At 37.3% G+C, this 23,239-nt stretch overlaps 1 long non-coding RNA gene across 1 annotated transcript in view; it reads right to left on the bottom strand.

Annotated features, from left to right (window-relative positions):
- LOC118917556 (uncharacterized) overlaps positions 1-23,239 on the bottom strand; it is a 62,220-nt gene that overhangs the window by 20,255 nt on the left and 18,726 nt on the right. The window contains exon 3 of the long non-coding RNA XR_008999194.1: positions 1,666-1,806. This is a non-coding gene — a long non-coding RNA (uncharacterized LOC118917556). The remainder of the gene's footprint in view (positions 1-1,665; positions 1,807-23,239) is intronic.

The following is a 23,239-nucleotide window of genomic DNA, read 5'->3' as shown; positions in this document are numbered from 1 at the left end:
GGATCATTTCCTGCTTTCTAGAGACAAAGGAGGGGTCAGTGTTCTTGCAGTGGCTGTTTCCTTAAGTAACTTTTAATTCAAAATGATCAATATGCCCAAGTGGAACTTTTTGGGATGGCCTGCCCTTAGCCTCTACGTCATGCAACCTCATCTTACTCTGACTTAGCTAATTTGGAAATCCTTAGAAACCTTATATTTTCCCCCATATAATGATGCATTTATATGTATGTACATATATATATATATATACATATATAAGTATGTTTTAATTCATGTTGACCAGGAATGCTAAAGGGGAATGTGAACCTACTTTTGATGTGGAGCTACTCAGTGTTTAGTGAGTGGTAGAAAATATTGGTTATGTATTTGCTTTGATCCAGGAAAAGTCCTAGGTACTTCACATACAGTCCAGTCTCAGAAAGCCCACTGTTTGGTGAGGTTCTGTGAGGCTTAGTAACTTGCCCATGGGTCAAGGGCATAGCCAGATTTAGAGGACAGGCTTGTTCTCTTTAAAGGACAACAGGTTTTGTGGTACTTAGCTGCTTCACTTACATCTGGGAAGGAAGGTTATGTTGTGCACATTTAAAATCATGTTCTTATCATTCACAGGCAATTCCTTGGTTTTCTTGGACAATTTTGGACATTGTTCTGACTTGTGGGATGTTAACTCCCTGCCATTTAGGAAACCAAAAAGATGATTTATAAGTTAAGTTGTATCTTAGCTGTCCCAAAGTCAATATAACTTCAATTTTTTTCTGAATTTTAATCAGAATGATTCTAGCCCCTGAGAAAATCTGATTCAATAATAACAATAAACATGATAATAAAATATGTAATTTCACCATCTTAGAGATGAAAGACATTAATAGGACTTTTTGTTCGATCCGGGTCTTTCTCAAAATTTGGGTGATGTGAAAACATCCCTTAAATCAATTGAGCCATTTATTTTCTGGTGTTCTCAACTTTCTCCTACACTTGATGATTCTGTCTCTCTTGAATAACTGCAGATTGCAAATCATTTTAATGTTTATTCCTCCAATTGACTTTCCTCTCAAATGTGAATAATTCATCTACACTTCTGTCTGTGAGCCTCAAGTGCCAAATCTTATTGTATGAAATGCTAATGTAATCCTTTTGATTTTTGTGGGAAAAAGAAGAAATAATAAAGTCAATTCATCTTTTAAAACATATATATGGCCTTCACTGAATTTCATGTGAGAAACAAAAAGAGAAATTAGTTGAAAAATAAAACAGATTTGTGTTTATTAAATACTATCTATTAAACTTTTGTGCCATAATGCTTGGTATTTATGTTGTATCATGGGCCACACATGTAAACAAAAATTATTTTTACATTACAGACAAAAATGGTGCTCTCCAAATTATCAGAATGATTAGATCATGAAATAAAATAGTTTAGAGGACACTTGGAGACATAAGGATAATAATTAATGAAATGTGGCTTGGCTTAATAAAAGTTTACAGATAACGGATATGTTGTTAGTTTTTCTCTTGAAATGGGCCCCCAAATTCTGGTGTTTCTGCCTATTTTGAAGGGAATCTGATCTATAGACACCAATATTTTGGAACTGTCAGCAGAAAAGAATACCAGAGTGAGAGGACAAGATATCAAGAAAAATGATATATTTCTAAACAGTTGCACACTGTGATTTACAAAGATGACAGGATCCTTTTTCCAAGGTGTACTGTATTCCTTCCTTACCGCTGGTGACACAGAGGCATTTAGGGAGGACATGGAGTAACTGGACATCAGCAAGAAAATTGAAGTAACCTCTTTGGACCAACCTATAGAAAAGATAAAGAATACATGGAACAGAATCTAGAAGGGTAAGTCTGATTACAAACTAATTAAGTAATTAAAACAAGTTTGATTAGCTAACCAATTTCCTCTAGAATGAGCTTCCTAGTGGTTTAGCCCAAAACTTTGTCCATGGGCCCCATTCTCCATTTAAAAGTTATACCTATGGCTTGGTAATGATATCAAGAAAAAAACCACAAAAACCATACTAAATTGCTTGGTTGTTACGAAACTCAGACAAACCAGCAATGTGTATGATAGGTGTACTATAAGGAGCTAGCATGTATCAAGAACTGTGTTGTGGGCTTTATACCATCTCTTCTAATTTTCATAATTACCCTAAAAATTGGTCTTATTAACTTTATTTTACAACTAAGGAAATTGAGTCTTAAAGACACACCCTCCTAATGAACACTTAATCCAAAGAGAGCTAGGATTCAAATCATGGGCTTACATTCCTCAACAGCTTATTATTTTTATGCCTGACCTCTGTACTTTATATATTTAGCACCATGGTACAACAAAAGGAGAAATGAGATTATAGTCTGAATCTAGCAAGTTTCAATTATTAAAAATAGATAACTTCAGACACATCTAAGTGTTCTCTATCTAAAATGACTTTCCTTTCTACAATCTGCTTTTGAAGTTTTTACTCATATTCCTAGAGCTGACTCAAAAATTACCTCCTCAATGAAAATCTCCCAAACAACCTTCCACATAGATGAGCAATTTTCCCCCTCTGATTTTCCATAATGACTTGAGCATTCACACTTTTTCATGCCTTCTTTGATTTAATTGAATAAAACAAAAATATTTACTTACATACTTCTTGTTTTATTCTAATCACCCTAGAATCCCTTGAGGGAGAGTATTAAGTCTGACTGATCTTTAAATTTCCATATACTATGAAGCATAATAGACATTCAACAAGTACTTGAATGAAAATGTATAAATAAAGAATTAAAATGATCAATTTCCATGAATATGCAAAACTTGTCCATGTAGCTTCTATATCCAATGTGTCTACAGCTGCTGGCAGGAAGTATCTCCAGGTGAGCAGATTTCAAATAATTATAAATATTAATGTTAATGTGCATAAGTTAAGCTTCATTTTCAATGTCTCAATAATATCCTCTACCTATAACCCACTTTCAAATCATATGAATTTGTCACAATCCTTATTGCCTCCATGACTTTGATGAAAATGAACATCACTGTCTAAAACGGTCCACCTCTCCTTTTTTCTTCTCATACTAACAAGACGCAGGTCAGACTTTACCTTCTCTACCCAGCCTTTCTCAACACTGCCCAGCCTTCTTTTTAACCTTTCTGAATTTGTATGTCTATAGGAGAAGTTTCTATAGGAGAATTCTGGGAGTGACAGCTGCCAATCATTTGGAGATGTGGTAGCTGCGGGAAGCGGAGTTCGGTGTAGCTCTTCCTCCTAGAAGAAGTGAGGAAATCCCAGATTCCAGCTATTGCTTTTCCAGGAAACCCAGAAGTTGAGGTACTTACAGTCAATTATGAACAATCTTATTGTTGCACCACAAGTACATAAATGATTATGGCACATATAAATCAATGTATAACTCAGATTCTGAAGGCGTATATTCTTTGAAGGAAGTAATATAATTGGGTAAAATTGTCAAAAAATGTATTAGGCAACTGCAACTCAATAATCTTAAAGCACAAATGGCATTTTATTCCCTTGTTAACTTTCCCTAACTGTTTTGTGTTTTCTGAGTGTTAGATGCCTAACTCCTTAACATGGTCCTGCTTTCATTTCAAGCTTTAAATTTCATCATTTCCTTCATAATTTCAGGGCTTCAATTCATATTCCAAAGAAAATGCTACCAATTCCATGAGCAAGATGTGTTTCTTCGTGGCTTATGCTCTTCCTCCTATCTTGACTTTCCTTATTCTCTCTTCTTCAGCTTGAAGACCCCATCTTCAAACTCAGCTCAAAGCTCAACATCTTGATGAAATCTTTACTCTCTCCTCCAGCTCCACAGCTCCTGGTACTAGAAACTTCTGATAGTGTCACTAGGGATTGTTTTTTTGTTTCCTTTCCTATTAGCTCTGGAGAATGAGATGCTTCTCTTAGATTTCTCCCTAGCTCCTACCACAGTGTGCAGATTTCAGTAATTTTTGTTTGAGTGATTGTTCACAACAACAAAAGGTCTGAATGTAGATAAATGAATAGAATTGCCCCTTTATGGCCAACTATAAAGCAGATAATTTTAATTTTAGAGGATATTTTCAGATATTGAAATGCAATTTTATAGTTTGGAACTTTGCATTTTAAAATGTAATAAATGCATACCATGCAGGTTTATTGAAGGTTTATTCTGGATATTAAGCAGAGAATGTCCAACTCAGGATATCTTGGAATAAATTTCATGAAAGGCTTACTTCAAAAGCTTAATGCACATACTAGGATACATTTACCCGGTCATTTGTATTATAACCTGCTGATAATTAAATGGAAATTCTTACATGTGCCCAATCATAGAGATAGAAGTGATTGTTATGGGAAGCCACAACAGATAAGAATGAGATCCAGTTTTAGGGAAATAGGTTTGTACTTTCAGTGCAGTCAACCAGGCTAACAGCAATTCCTGTTAGTCTTGGGAATGGCTCATGACTTGTAATAAACAAATTTTACTCTCTTCATGTGCCTGAGCCTCGAGAAATCTTAGCCCAGACTGCAAAGCATTTTTAGATAAATACCTACGCCCAGTTTTCTAAAATGAACAGAAAGTCCGAACAATAGCTTTAAATGAAGATTCATGTTTCTCATTTGTAGTTTTATAATAGTGTTAGGATTGCCATGTTAACTGGTTAAAAGCCAGACATTAAAACCAAGGCCTGGCTACAGAAGATGAAAGGGAAAACCTGAGTGAGTGGGAAGAAAGAGAAAATGAAGAAAGAGAAGGTGTAAGAGAAGAAGACAGATAAAATAAATAAAATTTATCCAACAGGTACTTACTGCCAAACATGGCTATTAGTTTCAGAAAACTGGACAGGCAGCTTGGGATAGTGGATAAGCAATGGCTTAAATCATGGCTCTGTCCCTTTTAGCTATGTGACCTTAAATGAATAACTGAGCTACCTCAATCTCCAATTACTCACACATTAAATTAGACTGATCATCTCTTTTTTTAGGTGATTTTGAGGGTTAAATGAAATAAAACATGTACAATGCTTGGCAAATAGACACTGGTAAATATCAGATTTTTACCATTACCATTAAAATGAAAATCTAATCATGTTATTCACTTGCTAGAATCTCTTCTCTGATCTCTTACTGTGCTCAGGACAAATCCAAACTCATGCTTGGCACTCAGGTTTCCTCTGTTCGACCTCTCTTGTGATCTTTCCAGCCTCACTCTCTGCCTCTTTGCCTTTAGCCTTGTGTGTGTCACACTGACCCACTTTCAGTTCCTCGAACAGGTAATTTTAGAACCTTGTGTATTTCTTTTCTGTCAGGGATTTCTTTTTTTTTTTTTTTCTGTGAAGCTATGCTCCTACTCCAGTATGCAGCTAACCTCTCATAGTCCTCAGGTCCTCTGCTAAATGTTACCTCCATAGAGAGCCTTCCCAGTCACCTTATTTAAGTGAGATCTGGCCTCCTAAATGTACATGTACTCCACTCCTGATTTACTATGATTGCATCGTATTCTTTCCACCATTGTGCTTTCAAAAGTTTAATTCTGTGTGTTTACTTATACATTATCTACCTTCCCAAGTACATTTTAATCACCTGGATAATAGAGATGAGGCAAACTTCCTTAGGTACCCAAGAAATGTTTGTTGCATAGAAGAGGAGGAGACATGAAGGAAAGTTATAGAAATATTTTTCTTAGTGCTCGATGGAGGAACAGAACATTTTTAAGTAGCAAATTAGTCATAGTAGTATATAACTAACTGAGGAAGACCTTATACTTGCAGGATGAATTATAAGCAATGATAGCAAAAACACTTAGAATAATTTTCTCCTACTATAGGTAAATAAAAGTGAGATGAATAACTGTGGTACATATAAAAAGGTAAGGTACTGACAAATTATAGACACCAAACAGCAACAAGACAAGGAAAATATTCTTATATAAACTTTGATAAGATTTCCACAAATTTTATAGCAAAGAGCAATGAAATTCTTTGCAGAACTCTACTCTTCTATTTGCAGGTTGTGGTAGTTTAAGGAGTCTAGCTAACTTGAGCATGTAATTATTTTAAGCAAGATCTCAGTTGCCTCATATGTGTTGTTGGTGGAATAGAAAGGTTACAATATTTTCAAAAACATACTGATAGCCACAAAATGCACATACCATTTAACCCAACAATTCCACCTCTGGAATTCCGTCCTTTAATAACAACACTAAATACAAAATAAGCTTTATGTATAAAGATGCTTATTATAATTTTATGTGTAGCCATAAAATAGAATAATTATCCTAAATGCATTCACACAACAATTATTATATAGCAAATAAAATTCTGTTTGTAGGGAGTTTGTAATGTTATGTGAAAATGCATATGTTATATTTTTAGTGAAAAACAGGTGAATTTAAATATTTACAATGGTAATTTCTATCTGCCATTTAGAATTTTAAAATGTTTTAAATGACATATATTTTAGAGTTCAACCATGTAAGCAGAACCAATAAAATACATATATATGTGTATGTCTGCATACACACACACACACGCACACACACACACATATATATAAATTGGCATAAGCCAGTTGTATTAAACACACTAAAAGTCCTATGTTTGAAGCCTAAAATCCTTAGGGCAGGTAGCCAGAAGGAAAGCTCATGAGCAGGCTGTAACCCCACAGGAATGAGCTGACGCTTGCTATCCACAGGCAGGCAGTCGGAAAGGAAGACCCAGAGGAAGGGAGAGCAATTAACAGATCCAGCTTCTGTTGGGTGTCTATCTGCTCAGGGAAGGCCTAAATACTTTTTTAAAGGGCTTCCAACTGATTAAATCATGCCTACCCAAAATACTCTATTTTCATTAAAGCATATTGATTAAGGGCTTTAGTTGTATCTGTACATCCCTTCACAGCAGTATCTAAATTAGTGTTGAATAACTAGAGATGTGTGTTTGCTAAAAATGGCTGCTGCAGCCTTTCCTTCTTGTAGCTCTCTTTAAAGAAAATCTCAGCAGCCAACTCTAACTGGAAACATGCTAGAAAAGGAAATCTGGGGACGGTAGTAGTTCAGAACAGCCAAGCTGCCACCTCACAAAACCATCACATTCACTTTATAAATAGGAAAAGGAAAATAAATGGATTAAAATCTTACTACCTGCAATAGTAATAGAAGTAAAAAGGAAGATACCATTTATTGAGACCTACTTGTAGGATAAATTTTAGCTGAAATAAGCAGGCGAAGAGAGGCAACAAAGGGCCAGGTAGTTTATTTGAATGCCCCGGGCGAGTTTCCCCAGTCTATGGAAATGGAGGCTGAGGAAGTGGCGCCAAAGTAGACAGGCAGCAAATTTTTAAAGAAGGTAGGGTAGGGGGAGGCAGAGCTTAGATTTACAGCGGTGCAAGGATTGGCTAGTTTAAGGCACATTTTTCAGGTTGGGAGGGGGCAGCAGCCGGGGACTTTGGCACGTCATCAGTGTCTGACATGCTCACCCCTCCCCACAGTGCCTTCAACCTTACACTACCATGTGCCAGTTACTTGACATGTACAATGTCATTTATCTAATATTATAAAATACTTATAGTTTAATGGGGTATGTGGGGGGGGAATTGGTGAAGGGGGGAGTCTAGTAAACATAATGTTCCTCATGTAATTATAGATTAATGATACCAAAAAAATATTTATAGTTGTTTTGTCTGACTCATCAACTTGAAGGGAAGTTATACAAGAGAGAACTTGCTCTGCCTTGTTCAGTGCTGTATTTCCAGTGCTTGGAAGAGCTTCTGGCACCTAATAAATACTTGTTAAGTAAATAAATAAGCAAACCAACAAAAAAATAATGTTCACATAAAGACTATGAAGTAATTCTCCCATTTTACAAAAAAGAAAATAAAAATTTAAATAACCCTTCCTAGATATGAAAGAGGTAATGCTAGAAACAGGTTGCAAATTCCGAAGACTTTTGGTTCCAAAGTTTGAGTTCTTTGTACAACACTACTCTACCCAGTAGGCATGTTAATTCTTTTGTAAAAGCGCTATCAGATGCCATTCAAATTAAAGGATCGTCATCACTCATTTTATTGTCTGAGATAAGGAGGAGGAGAAGGGAAAGGAGGGAGGGAAGCGTGAGTCCTAAGATAGACAAGTTCAGTGTGAAAATCAAAAGCATTATCTTTGTTTACATCCCAGGTACTGACTGGACTGTGAGAGTCTACGTCAAGCAAAAGAGTCAGGCTGTAAGTATGGAGATACCACTTAAATGACACTTTGCAAAGCCTTCATCATGTACTAGCAGAAGAATCACAAGAGAATAAATGGCTTTCTTTTAAGCTCCGAGAGTAGTACGGAAGAGACAGGCAGTGTGAATGTCATAGAACTCATTCAATTGATTTCTCAGCCACTGATGCTAAAGAGGTCTCCAGAGGGGGGAGAAAGCTAACAAATACATGGACCCAAGGAAGTCTGAATTGTCTATAATGAAATCCAAAGCATTTTATTTCTTCTACTTACTTCTAAAGAATTGTTTTTCCCCATTATACAGCAATGTAACAAAATGACAAAAAAAAGTGGAAAATAAGAAAAAATGGCCATTTACTTCCTGACTCTCACATATTTTTTTTGAAGTTTTCCCTTTTAACTTTTCATAGAAATGAATTTCAGGCTTAAATTTACATAGCAGAAAACACACTTGTAAACCATTTAGTTGAGCTTCATATTAATTAAACCAAATATGTTACAAGGCAAATTAATAAACCACCAAATATAGTAAGAAGTTATTTGGAATTTGCAAGTTTACTCAGTTGCTTTCTATACCTTCAAGTGTATTTTCTGTATGCATATAAGGGTTAATTTACTGACTATAAAGTTCAGAGAAAAGTAAAGGGTGGGGAGAACAAAAGCAGCATTTCAACTAAAATATAAAAAGTAACTGGTTATATTCCAACTATCGGAAATGAAGGTAGTTACATTGTACATCTACGGGAAACTAGATTTCAAATTACAAAAACATTACAAAAATAAACTTTATCAGAAATGTACCCATTCTGTAAGATGGGCAATGCTTGTCTATGAAAATCGATCACTGGTTACAAAGAAGTTGAGTCCCTGCATAGGGAGGGGGGTGAAGCAACTATAATAGCTTAGGGAAAGTCACTTGCTTGAAACGGGATTTTTTTCTGGGTTATATTCCTCAGTTCATTCATTCATCTCTTCAAATATTTCAACATTTATTGAACATCTATTCTGAGCCAGGTACTGGTGTAGGAGTTTGGAATTTACTGGATGGAAGATTAAGGTTTCTGATTTCAAGTAGTTGGTAGACTGGGGAAGTCATGTAAATAAAGAATCTCAATTCCACCCAAATAACTAGTGTTATAAAATAATTGATGAGGTGGTACTGTGAACCCATCAGAGAGATAGCTCATCTCTTCTCATGATTTTGTATGTTTTACAGAAGAGGTGATGCCTAAGGTGAGGCCTGAACAAAAGAGCAGGAGGTGAGCAAGATGAAGAAGGTAGAGGCAGTGAGGGCAAAGCAAGGACATCAAATACAAAGACCAGAGATCATGGCTCAACGTGAGGATTAAAACAAACAGTTTACGGTGATTACAGCACATAGATGACAAGGAAATTGGTTTTAGGTGAGGCTGGAGAGATAAGCAGGGACTAGATCATGAAGAAATTTGTCATTCAAGACAAAGCATTTCATTTTTATCCCTAGAGTAATGGGAACGTCATAGAATTATTTCACAAGGGGAGTTAGGTCTCAATACCAGAGTGATGTTGTGATTTCAGTGTTAAGCCATCAGCTCAGATTTCATCAGGACATGGGAGGGGTGGGATGGAAAGCTTTCCTAAATACACCCATCCCTCTCCCTAACCCTGTGGGTTTCCTCTGCATTAGGGTGAACTGTGATTCACTATTTAGGGAAGCCCACCGTAATAACAGCTAATAGGCCTGTAGAACACACCCTCACATTGATTATCTTTATCCAACTGGCTTTGGGATTCCAGTCAAACACACTCCTGTTTTTAAATTGTGAACTAACAGATTGGACGACACCTTCAGGACACTTGTCTATATTTATGCTGTATTAAGAGCCCATTCAGCAACCTGTGAAGACGTGTTCTCCTGAAAGCATCTCTGTTAGGTGATTTCTATATTGAGGTGGATTTGTGAGGTCTGAGTAGTTTACATCCAATGACTCCTTGAGCTGTACTGTTAAATCAAATGGTCCTTAACTCTAAATATTCTTATCCCTTACAACAAATTACCTGATCTCTCCCTTTCTCCAGCTGCAGCTGCCGAAACCCTCCTTCCTCCTTCTACTCAGTTCAAAACTCTGTTAAGAGTTAGAGATCATTCCACATTGCATTAAAACACCACCTCTTTTGACATATGCTACCCTCAGTGGACCATGGGCTACTAAAGGTAAGAGTAGAGGCCTTGTAAGTGTTAATTGAGAGTCTCCTCAAAAAGCAGGAAGAGCAGAAAGTCAGGCTAACCAAGTAAGGTGAGACCTGTCACCAAGAGGCAAGTCCCGTACCTGACTTAGCCCCAGCAGTGACATGCTTTCCCTAAGACCACCTCCCATATCTCTGGTTTCCCAAACCTCTTGCTATCCTGTCCATCCCATTCTGCAAGCAACTTTTGACACCCCTTACCACTATCACCACCATCCCAATCCCCAGACTGGTCTCTTTCTATCTTTATCCCCCTTGACTCCCCCTCTCCTTTTGACTTCAAAGATCAAGAACCAACCAAAATCCCAACAGCTTCCAGGCATCTGATTCTATACTCTGACTAGTGCATATGACACAGACACCAAGAAAATAATAGTGAGGGAGAAAATATTCAAAAACAAATATCTGATAAAGCAGGTTTCTCCATAATATATAAAGAGCTATACAATTCAATACTAAGAGACAAGCAAACCATAAAAAGAGGCAGGGTAAATGACTGAAAGAGGGTATGACTTCAGGGAAGCTGGTGACTTTCTACACCTTTATTTGGATTCTTGCTATATCAGTGTTTTTCCTTTGTGAAAATTTATTGAGCATTTGGAGTTTGTATGTTTAATTTTCACAGACTTGTAGAAAATCAAAGGGAATTAAAAATATTTCAGACAGAAAATTGCCTAGCGAGTTCCTGGCCTAGAATAGATATTTGAACATTATTTTGGGATGAAAAAAGCAAATTTATCAACAGTAAGTACAAAATAGATAAATCTATTTCAAAGTTCCAAAGACATACCCATGGAAGTTACACCTATGTTACCAAGACTTGCACTACAATTACTCTTTCTAAGGAATCAGTACACAAAGGTGCAAGGGAAATTTATTTGTTTGGTTGTACTTAATTTGCAAGCAGTCTCCAATGTCATTTAAGTTGACACTTGCACAGATTGGGTTTATAAATTGCTGGATTTTAATTTTCAAAAGCAGCAATACTAAGCTCTAATCACATGCTAAAAATTTTCCTATTTGAACACTCAATACTGTTTAATTCTAAAAGCAAATACTTAAGGTGTTATTTCTTATCCTTTCAGAATGAGAAGACAGAGGCTAGCAATACTTAAGTTACTTGCTATTAAATTGAGTTTCTCCAATTCTGATAACAGTTTTACTTCTACTTCAAAAACTGGGGATAGGATTGCTAGTGAAAGATTCCTACCTATCTGCTCCAGTTAGTTTATATGTCAGTTCAGTTTTTTTTTTTGGGTCCCAAAGAAGGGTGGGTATGCATGATCCCTTACGGTGGACTTATGACACCTAATGAAGCTGACCCAAATTCCTTGAAGAGTGTGAGGCCTCTATTTGGTTCAGGAATGGACTGATTAGATTCCCTTGACAACTCGGAGGACTCTTCATCGCCCTTTTATTTTGTAAAATTTGCATTCCATAAAATGACTAAGAAGACTCTTTATGATCTAACCTCAATTTTTCCTCGCCATCCTTATATCTCACACGAAACACTTTTAGAGGATCTATATATCTCTCTATCAACTTGTAGAAGATTGGTGAAAAGGTAGGTCAGGTTGACTTATAGGTACAGGGTTCATGCAGTGAGGAAGCACAAGTGTATTAGAAGAAGCATAGATTTAGGGAAAAAAAGTAACAGTAAAGAAACATTATTTAAGGAGGTCATACCATGCACCAGGTAATCTAAATAGATTATTTTATTTTCACAATATGTTGTATATCTCTACCTATCCTGAACTCTGACAATTAATCCTGAGCCAAATGTCTCATCAATTAGTGGAATTAAGACATTCGCATCAAATTGAACCACTTCCGAAAGACTCTCGTGGCACCTCAGCTGTCATGTGAAATCTTCCCCTGTAACAAACTTCCCTCATGTCCTTCCTCTTAAATCTCCTTTCCTTTTCAAGGACCCCTGCAACTAGCTTAAGCCTCTGTAAGACTCAATGACTGACAGGAAATTCTGGGTTATATACAAAAAATATGCTTTTTTCCTTACTCCAACATCTCTCCATCTCTTTTTCTGGACCCAGACCCATCTGTAACTTTCCTCCTCAAATCTGGGTCACAAATCTTATTACCTTGATTTACTTTTTTTATTATACTTTACTGCTACCCTATGGTAATTACAAAGCCGTGCAGATAATTTATCTTTCAGGAAAAAGTACGTCTAAGTTATAATCAACTCTTCCTCACACCTGTTTGCTCCAACTTGTCATGACTTCCATCTGTCAACAGTGACTCTGATGAGCCCGTTTCATTCTGCTAGAGTTTTTACTTCTTTTAGGGTTATTAACAGTTCCCTATAGTCACCCCTTCTATTTAAATACATTTACGGAGATGTATATATATATATATATACATATGTCTCATAGGTTTTTCCTGTACTTCTGTGTCACAGCTTTTTGACTTCAGTAGGACATTAAAATATAATGAATTGTTCTGCAAGGCGTGAATATGACATAATAGTAAATAAGAAGACAAAGCAAATTTCTTTCATTTATAATGGCCATTTCTAATAATCTCAGATCCAGCCTCCTTCAACTTTAAGACATCCAATGGCTTGCCAAAAGACACACAAAGCTAAGCATAATTTCTTCAATATCTCTTATAGTTTTCATATCTCTTAAATGGTTCCCACCAGGAATTTCTCTAACAGATTTTTAGAGTAGAAACTCTGGTATAGACTAAAAAATAAAATCTGGCTGAAACAAAATTAAATTATACATTCAGGTGTTAATATAACTTTAAAAAGAGACAGTGAGTGTTTGAACACAATAGTTGATAATACTTGACAGGTTTTTACCTATTATGCTATTGTGAACCATCCAAGACTTTAATTTACACAATCACACAATGTAAAAGAAATGTTAATATTTTCATTTAAAAATGTGGAAACTGAAGCTTAGCAGAACTAATAAGAAGGCCAAGTCCATACACTGTTAGGGCCTATTTGCTGAAAAAGTTATAGGATTGAAAGCCCAGGATTTGCGTTCTCTACAGAGACCTAATTTTGAAATCTGAGTTTGCCACTTGCTAAATTTGTGACTTTAGTCAGCTTTCCTTAGTTTTCTGAGTCCAATTACCATATATATGAAATGGGAAATACAGAATTTAGTTTGTAGTTTTCTGTCTAGGATGACTATTGTTCACTTGTTAAGTTGTGGAACCTCTAATTTCTGGCCAAGTTGGACAGAAGTTGTGGGTAACCTGGGAGTGCACTACTTGTGACTGGCATCTGAAGGAGAGGGCAGTCTTGTGGGATGGAGTCCTTTACCTATGGGGTCTATGATAACTCTAGGAGGTTACTGTCAGAACTACTTGGTGTGGAAAACCCACACATCTGGTGTCAGAAATTTGGGTGTGAGTAGAGAAAAATGGTGAGTTTTTTCCAGACACACATATAAAAAGCTGAGATATTCAATGAGTTATGTATTTTCTGTACTTCTCTTCCTATTCAAGTTGTATTTAACCACTAAGGCTTAATATAGGTGTCACTTCCTCTAGAATGTTTCCTAGATTCTACCAAATGGAAGTAAATGAACTCTTGTAACATTTTCTTTTTTACTCTTTTACTCTATATTGAGATTAAACAACACAATTCAGATAATACATGGGTTCAAAAAGAAATCTCAACAGAATTTAAATATACTTTGAACTAAATGCAAATGAAAACAAAACTTAACAAAAATGAGTGGATGTAGCTAAAGCAGTACTTAGAGGGACATTTATAGCATTGAATGAATTTATTAAAAATGAAGAAATAACTAAAATCAACATAAGTTTCCATTTAGAAAAATTGGAAGAGAAGAGCAAATTAAATCCAAAGGAAGCAATATAAAAGATATAGTAAGAATTTCCATAGAAACTGATGAAGTTCAAAACAGGAAATCAACAGGGAAAAAAAAAAGTTGTTTCTTTGAAAAGCTAGTTCTTTGAAAAAATCAATAAAAATGATAAGGTTTAGCCAGTGTAACTAAAAACACAGTGAGAATAAACAATTAGATATGCAAAAAGGGATATCACTACAGATACACAGATATTAAAAGAATACTAAAGGTATATCATGGCCACAGATCTTATAACCTAAATAAAATGGATCAATTTCTTAAAGACAAATGCTGCCAAAACTTACATAAGAAGAAACATAGGCTAAATAGGTATATATCAAGAGATCAGTCAAAGATGGCAGCATGAGTAGGGTGGCTGAAAAACAATATACATTTTTAAAATACAGCAAATACAACTCTTCCTAAAAAAGCAACCAGAAGATACAGTACACCAGCCAGGCTACATCTGTGAGCACCCAACATCTCACAGAAAAGGGTAAGATACAGAGCCATAACCCAGTGGGACCCAAGCACTCCCCCCACCCCAGACCACTGGTGGGAGGAAAAGAATCAGAGTGGGGAGGGAGTGGAAGCATAGGATTGATAAATAACCAACACTAGTAACTGTCCCAAGAGCACAGACACACATAGCATGGTGCTCTGGATATTAGAGGAGAGGAAAAGCAAAATCCGAGACTAAGACTGTGAACAAGTTCCCACAGCTGGCTGCCCTGTGACAAAAGAAAAGCAGGTGCTTTAAAAGTCTTAAAGGGACAAGGACTTAACAGGTGGACAAAACCATCCTGGCACACTCAGCCTAGCAGGCTGGGAACTTTAAGAACTTCTGGCACCCTATCCCCCTGGGTGGCAACGCAGCTCTGAGGCCCCTCATGGCAATAAGCAGCCTGCCATTCCTTCCCCATTGCCGGCACCTGCGAGTAAGCTGGCTGTCGCCACCATTGCGGCAGACCAGCTGGAGAACAGACCCATCTACAGCAACCACACAGCATAACACAGAGGCTTCTCCCTGCATGAGACCTAGACCCATAGGCTGCCAACTGCATGTGTTTGACTGGCACAGTAAGAAGAGATGCACACAGAGTCCAGGAGGCATGAAGGGGCTCTGTTCTCTCAGCAGAACACATGCCGCTCACCTGCAACCCCCTTCAGTTCCCTAGGCTATCTCGAAGGCTGCCCCGCCAATGGCAGCTCAGAGGATTAACCCAGAGGCTGCTCCCTGTATGTAGTTGACTGGGAAAGACAGAGGGAATGGGTGCAGAGTCAGGGAGGCACAAAGGGGCTCTGTTCTTGCAGCAGAACACACACCACTTGCCTGCAACCCCGCCAGTTCCCTAGGCCATCCTGAGGTCTGGACCATCCATGGCAGCCGAGGGGATTAAACCAGAGGCTACTACCTGCATGAGGTTGACCAGCACAGACAGAGGAGATGGGTGCAGAGACAGGGAGGTGCAAAGGTGCCTTGTCTTTGCAGAAGACACACATGCTGCTGGCCTGTGACCTCTGCCAGTGTCCTAGGCCATCCTGAGGGCTGCCCCACCCATGGCAGCCTAGAGGATTAACCCAGAAGCTGCTTCCTGTGTGTGATTAATTGGCACAAACAGTGGAGAGAGGCAGGGTGACCAACAAGCAGGAAGGGACTTTGTTCTCCCAATTGACACATGTGCCACTCACCAGCGACTAGTCCCATTGCCATGAAAAGGCAGAAGAACGTTGTTCGATCTAAAATCACTCAAACATCAGAAAGAGGGCCTGGTGAGACTGAAATCACCAATCTTCCTGAAAAAGAAATCAAAATAAAAGTGATAAACATGCTGATGGAGCTGAAATCTTAAAGGCCAGAAGGAAATGGCATGATATATTCAATGTAATAAAATAAAAGGGCCTTGATCCAAGAATACTTTATCCCGCAAGACTATCATGTAAATTTGAAGGAGGGATTAAACAATTCCCAGATAAGCAAAAATTGAGGGAATTTACCTCCCACAAACCATCCCTACAGTGTATTTTAAAGGGACTGCTCTAGATGGAAGTATGCCTTAGGCTAAATAGCTGACACCAGAGAAAATAAAACCAACAGCAAAGGTAGTAGACCAACAAAATATTAACTAATTGAAAATAAAATCAGGTATCCACAAAGTCAGTCAAGGGAAACACAAAGAGTACACAATAAAATACCTAACATATAAAGAGTGGAGGAGGAAGAGAAACAAAGGAGATATATAAAGAACCATCAGACTATGTTTATAATATCATAATAAGTGGGTTAAGTTAAAAGGTTAGATAGTAAAGAAGCTGCCCTTGAACATTTAGTAATGATGAATCCAAACCCTGCAATGGCAATAAGTACATATCTATCGAAAATCACCCTAAATGTAAATGGACTGAATGCACCAATCAAAAGACATAGAGTCACTGAATGGATAAAAAAGCAAGACCCATCTATATGCTGACAACAAGAGACTCACTTCAAACCCAAAGAAATAGAAAGACTAAAAGTCAAGGGATGGAAGAGATATTTCATGAAAACAATAGAGAGAAAAGAGCAGGGGTTCCAGTACTTATATCAGACAAAATACACTTCAAAACAAAGAAAGTAACAAGAGACAAAGAAGGACATTACATAATGGAAAAGGGTCAGTCCAACAAGGGGGTATAGCCATCATAAATATCTATGCACCCAACACAGTAGCACCTACATATGTGAAAAAAAATACTAACAGAACTAAAGGAGGAAATAGAATGCAATGCATTCATTTTAGGAAACTTCAACACACCACTCACTCCAAAGAACATATCAACCAGACGGAAAATAAGGACACAGAGGCACTGAACAACACATTAGAACAGATAGACCTAACAGATATCTACAGGACACTCCACCCAAATGCAACAGTATGCACATTCTTCTCAAGTACACATGGAACATTTCGCAGAATAGATCACATACTAGGCCACAAAAAGAGCTTCAGTAAATTCAGAACGATTGGAATTGTACCAACCAATTTCTCAGAACACAAAGGTATGAAACTAGAAATAAAATATGCAGGGAAAACAAAATACCCATGAACACATGGAGGCTTAACAACATGCTCCTAAATAATCAAAGGGGCAATGACCAAATTAAAACAGACATCAAGCAATCTATGGAGAGAAGTGAAAACAACAGCACAACTCCCCAATTTCTGTGGGACACAGAGAAGACAGTTATTAGAGGAAAGTATATAGCAATCTAGGCCTATTTAAAGAAGGAAGAACAATCCCAAATGAATAGTCAAAATTCACAATTATTGAAAATGGAAAAAGAAGACCAAATGAGTCCCAAAGTCAGTAGAAGGAGGGACATAATAAAGATCAGAGAAGAAATAAATAAAATTGAGAAGAATAAAACAAAAGAAAAAATAAGTGAAACCAAGAGCTGGTTCTTTGAGAAAATAAACAATATAGACAAACTCTTAGCCAGACTTATTAAGTAAAAAAAGAGAATCTACACACATAAACAGAATCAGAAATGAGAAAGGAGAAATCACAATGGACACCACAGAAATACAAAGAATTATTAGAGAATACTATGAAAAATTATATGCTAACAAACTGGTAACCTAGAAGAAATGGACAACTTTCTAGAAAAATACAACCTTCTGAGACTGACCCAGAAAGAAACAGAAAACCTGAATAGACCAATTACCAGCAATGAAATTTAATTGGTAATCAAAAAACTACACATGAATAAAACCCCTGGACCAGAAGGATTCACCGCTGAGTTTTATCAGACATTTAGAGAAGACATAACACCCATTCTTCTTAAAGATTTTCAAAACATAGAAAAGAAAGGAATACTTCCAAATTCATTCTATGAAGCCAGCATCAATCACTCTAATACCAAAACCAGGCAAAGACCACACCAAAAAAAAAAAATTACAGACCAATATCCCTGATGAACATAGATGCAACAATACTCAACAAAATATTAGCAAACCAAACAAAAAAATACATCAAGAGGATCATACACCATGGTCAAGTGAGATTCATCTCAGGGATGCAAGGATGGTACAACATTCAAAAATCCATCAACATTGTCCACCACATCAACAAAAATAAGGAAAAAACCACATGATAATCTCCATAGATGCTGAAAAAGCATTTGACAAAATTCAACATGCATTCATGATAAAAACTCTCAACAAAATGGGTATAGAGGGCAAGTACCTCAACATAATAAAGGCCATCTAAGACAAACCTACAGCCAACATCATACTTTACAGTGAGAAGCTGAAAGCTTTTTCTTTAAGATTGGGAACAAGGCAAAGATGCCCACTCTCACCACATTTACTCAACATATTTCTGGAGGTCCTAGTGATGGCAAATAGACAACACAAAGAAATAAAGTCATCCAGATTGGTAAGTAAGAGGTCAAATTGTCACTGTTTGCAGATGACATGATAGTATACATAGAAAATCCTAAAGAATTCACTCCAAAACTACTACAACTAATATCTGAATTCAGCAAAGTTGCAGGATACAAAATTAATACACAGAAATCTGTTGTGTTCCTATACACTAGCAATGAACTGGCAGAAAGAGAAATCAGGAAAACAATTCCATTCACAATTGCATCAAAAAGAATAAAATACCTAGGAATAAACCTAACCAAGGAAGTGGAAGACCTATACCTGAAAACTACAAGACACTCTGAAGATAAATTAAATAGGACTCTAACAAATGGAAACTCATCCCATGCTCTAGGCTAGGAAGAATTAATATTGTCAAAATGGCCACCTTGCCTAAAGCAATCTACAGATTAAATGCAATCCCTATCAAAATACCAACAGCATTTTTCAATGAACTGGAACAAATAGTTCTAAAATTCATATGGAACCACAAAAGACCTCAAAGAGCCAAAGCAATCCTGAGAAGGTAGAATAAAGCAGGGGGAATTATGCTCCCCAACTTCAAGCTCTACTACAAAGCCACAGTAATCAAGACAATTTGGTACTGGCCCAAGAACAGACCCATAGACTAGTGGAACAGACTAGAGAGCCCCGATATTAACCCAAGCATATATGGTCAATTAACATACAATAAAAGAGCCATGGTTATACAATGGAGAAATGATAGCCTCTTCAACCACTAGTCTTGGCAAAACTGGACAGCTACTTGTAAGAGAATGAAGCTGGATTGCATCTAACTCCATACACAAAACTAGAATCTAATTCCATATACAAAAGTAGAATCTCAATGGATCAACAGCCTGAATGTAAGACATTAAAACATAAAATATGAATAGAAAACCTAAGCAAAATTTTCTTGAATGTAAGTATGAGCAGTATTTTTCCTGGACACATTTCCTCAGGCAAGAGAAACAAAATAAAACATAAACAAATAGTACTACATCAAGCTGGAAAGGTTCTATACAGCAAAGGACACCATCAGCAGAACAAAAGGGCAACCTACTTTTTTTGAGAGGGCATCTCTTATATTTATTGATCAAATGGTTGTTAACAATAATAAAATTCTGTATAGGGGAGTCAATGCTCAATGCACAATCATTAATCCACCCCAAACCTAATTTTCGTCAGTCTCCAATCTTCTGAAGCATAACGAACAAGTTCTTACATGGAGAACAAATTCTTACATAGTGAATAAGTTACATGGTGAACAGTACAAGGGCAGTCATCACAGAAACTTTCGGTTTTGCTCATGCATTATGAACTATAAACAAGCAGTTCAAATATGAATATTCGTTTGATTTTTATACTTGATTTATATGTGGATATCACATTTCTCTCTTTATTATTATTATTTTTAATATAATGCTGAAGTGGTAGGTAGATACAAGATAAAGGTAGAAAACATAGTTTAGTGTTGTAAGAGAGAAAATGTAGATGATCAGGTGTGTGTCTGTAGACTATGTGTTAATCCAAGTTAGACAAGGATGCAAAAGATTTCTCTCAGAACACGGGGGGTGAGGTTCTAAGCCTCACCTCTGTTGATACCCAATTTCTCACCTGATGACCCCCCTGCGACTGTGCCTCTCTTAGGTTGTTCCTCCCTTGAGGAATCTTACCCGTCTCTGGCTAACCAGTCATCTTCCGGATTTTGGAGTGCTACAATGTGCACTTCTCATAATTCTTGGTTGAGTTCCAACAGTATAGATCCAGTCAAATTTGTTGTTTTACTGTTTGCACAGGCCAGCTTAGATATCTCCTTCCTAATTCCCATGGCAAGTCCAGGAACTGGTGGGATGAGTGCATCTGCAGCTGTAGCAGCACGTGGATCTTTGTTGGGGTTTTTTGATGATCATCTTCTGGTATGAGTCTTCCAGAGAGGGCTGATGTTGGAAGTTCTTTTTCATATCGTATCTTAGTTTATTTTCAGGGTAGCCAAATTAGGCGTTGATCCACTGTATAAACACAAACAGACCCTTTGTCTACACTTTTATATGCCCTTTATACCATTGTGTAGGACTCGTTGGAGGTCACCACACAGGAACTGCTTTTTTTTTGTTGTTATCATTAATCTACACTTACATGATGAATATTTTGTTTACTAGGCTCTCCCCTATACCAGGTCCCCCCTATAAACCCCTTTACAGTCACTGTCCATCAGCACAGCAAAATGTAGAATCACTACTTATCTTCTCTGTGTTGCACAGCCCTCCCCTTTCTCCCACCCCCCCATGCTTGCTAATCTTAATACCCCCCTTCTTATTCCCCCTCCTTATCCCTCCCAACCGACCCATCCTGCCCAGACCCTTTCCCTTTGGTACGTGTTAGTCCATTCTTGAGTTCTGTGATTCTGTTGCTGTTTTGTTCCTTCAGTTTTTCCTTTGTTCTTATACTCCACAGATGAGTGAAATCATTTGGTATTTCTCTTTCTCTGCTTGGCTTGTTTCACTGAGCATAATACCCTCCAGCTCCATCCACGTTGCTGCAAGTGGTAGGATTTGCCTTTTCTTATGGCTGAGTAGTATTCCACTGTGTATATGTACCACATCTTCTTTATCCATTCATCTATTGATGGACATTTAGGTTGCTTCCAATTCTTGGCTATTGTAAATAGTGCTGCGATAAACATAGGGGTGCATCTGTCTTTCTCAAACCTGATTGCTGCGTCCGTAGGGTAAATTCCTAGGAGTGGAATTCCTGGGTCAAATGGTAAGTCTGTTTTGAGCATTTTGATGTACCTCCATACTGCTTTCCACAATGGTTGAACTAATTTACATTCCCACCAGCAGTGTAGGAGGGTTCCCCTTTCTCCACAGCCTCGCCAACATTTCTTGTTGTTTGTCTTTTGGATGGCAACCATCCTTACTGGTGTGAGGTGATACCTCATTGTAGTTTTAATTTGCATTTCTCTGATAATTAGCGATGTGGAGCATCTTTTCATGTGTCTGTTGGCCACCTTTATTTCTTTTTGGAGAACTGTCCAGTTCCTCTGCCCATTTTTTACTTGGATTATTTGTTTTTTGTTTGTTGAGTCGTGTGAGCTCTTTATATATTCTGGATGTCAAGCCTTTATCGGATCTGTCATTTTCAAATACATTCTCCCATACTGTAGGGTTCCTTTTTGTTCTATTGATGGTGTCTTTTGCTGTACAGAAGCTTTTCAGCTTAATATAGTCCCACTTGTTCATTTTTGCTGTTGTTTTCCTTGCCCGGGGAGATATGTTCAAGAAGAGGTCACTCATGTTTATGTCTAAGAGATTTTTGCCTATGTTTTCTTCCACGAGTTTAATGGTTTCATGACTTACATTCAGGTCTTTGATCCATTTTGAGTTTACTTTTGTATATGGGGTTAGACAATGGTCCAGTTTCATTCTCCTACATGTATCTGTCCAGTTTTGCCAGCACCGTCTGTTGAAGAGACTGTCATTTTGCCATTGTATGTCCATGGCTCCTTTATCAAATATTAATTGACCATATATGTCTTGGTTAATGTCTGGATTCTCTAGTCTGTTCCCTTGGTCTGTGGCTCTGCTCTTTTGCCAGTACCAAATTGTCTTGATTACTATGGCTTTATAGTAGAGCTTGAAGTTGGGGAGTGAGATCCCCCCTACTTTATTCTTCTTTCTCAGGATTGCTTTGGCTATTCGGGGTCTTTGGTGTTTACATATGAATTTTTGAATTATTTGTTCCAGTTCATTGAAGAATGTTACTGGTAGTTTCATAGGGATTGAATCAAATTTGTATATTGCTTTGGGCAGGATGGCCATTTTGACAATATTAATTCTTCATAGCCACGAGCATGGGATGAGTTTCCATCTGTTAGTGTCCCCTTTAATTTCTCTTAAGAGTGACTTGTAGTTTTCAGAGTATAAGTCTTTCACTTCTTTGGTTAGGTTTATTCCTAGGTTTTTTTTTTTTTTATGCAATTGTGAATGGAGTTGTTTTCCTGATTTCTCTTTCTGTTGGTTCATTGTTAGTGTATAGGAAAGCCACAGATTTCTGTGTGTTGATTTGGTATCCTGCAACTTTGCTGTATTCCGGTATCAGTTCTAGTAGTTTTGGGGTGGAGTCTTTAGGGTTTCTTATGTACAATATCATGTCATCTGCAAATAGTGACAGTTTAACTTCTTCTTTACCAATCTGGATTCCTTGTATCTTTTGTTTTGTCTGATTGCCGTGGCTAGGACCTCCAGTACTATGTTAAATAACAGTGGAGAGAGTGGGCATCCCTGTCTAGTTCCCGATCTCAGAGGAAATGCTTTCAGCTTCTCGCTGTTCAATATAATGTTGGCTGTGGGTTTATCATAAATTACCTTTATTATGTTGAGGTACTTCCCCTCTATTCCATTTTTCTGAGAGTTTTTATCATGAATGGATGTTGAACTTTGTCAAATGCTTTTTCCGCATCTATGGAGATGATCATGTGGTTTTTGTCTTTCTTTTTGTTGATGTGCTGGATGATGTAGATGGACTTTCGAATGT

This window comes from Manis pentadactyla, chromosome 9, assembly GCF_030020395.1.
Source record: "Manis pentadactyla isolate mManPen7 chromosome 9, mManPen7.hap1, whole genome shotgun sequence".
Lineage (NCBI taxonomy): Eukaryota > Metazoa > Chordata > Mammalia > Pholidota > Manidae > Manis > Manis pentadactyla.
The sequence above is the reverse complement of the archived record's forward strand: the minus strand, read 5'-3'. Positions and strand labels throughout refer to the sequence as shown.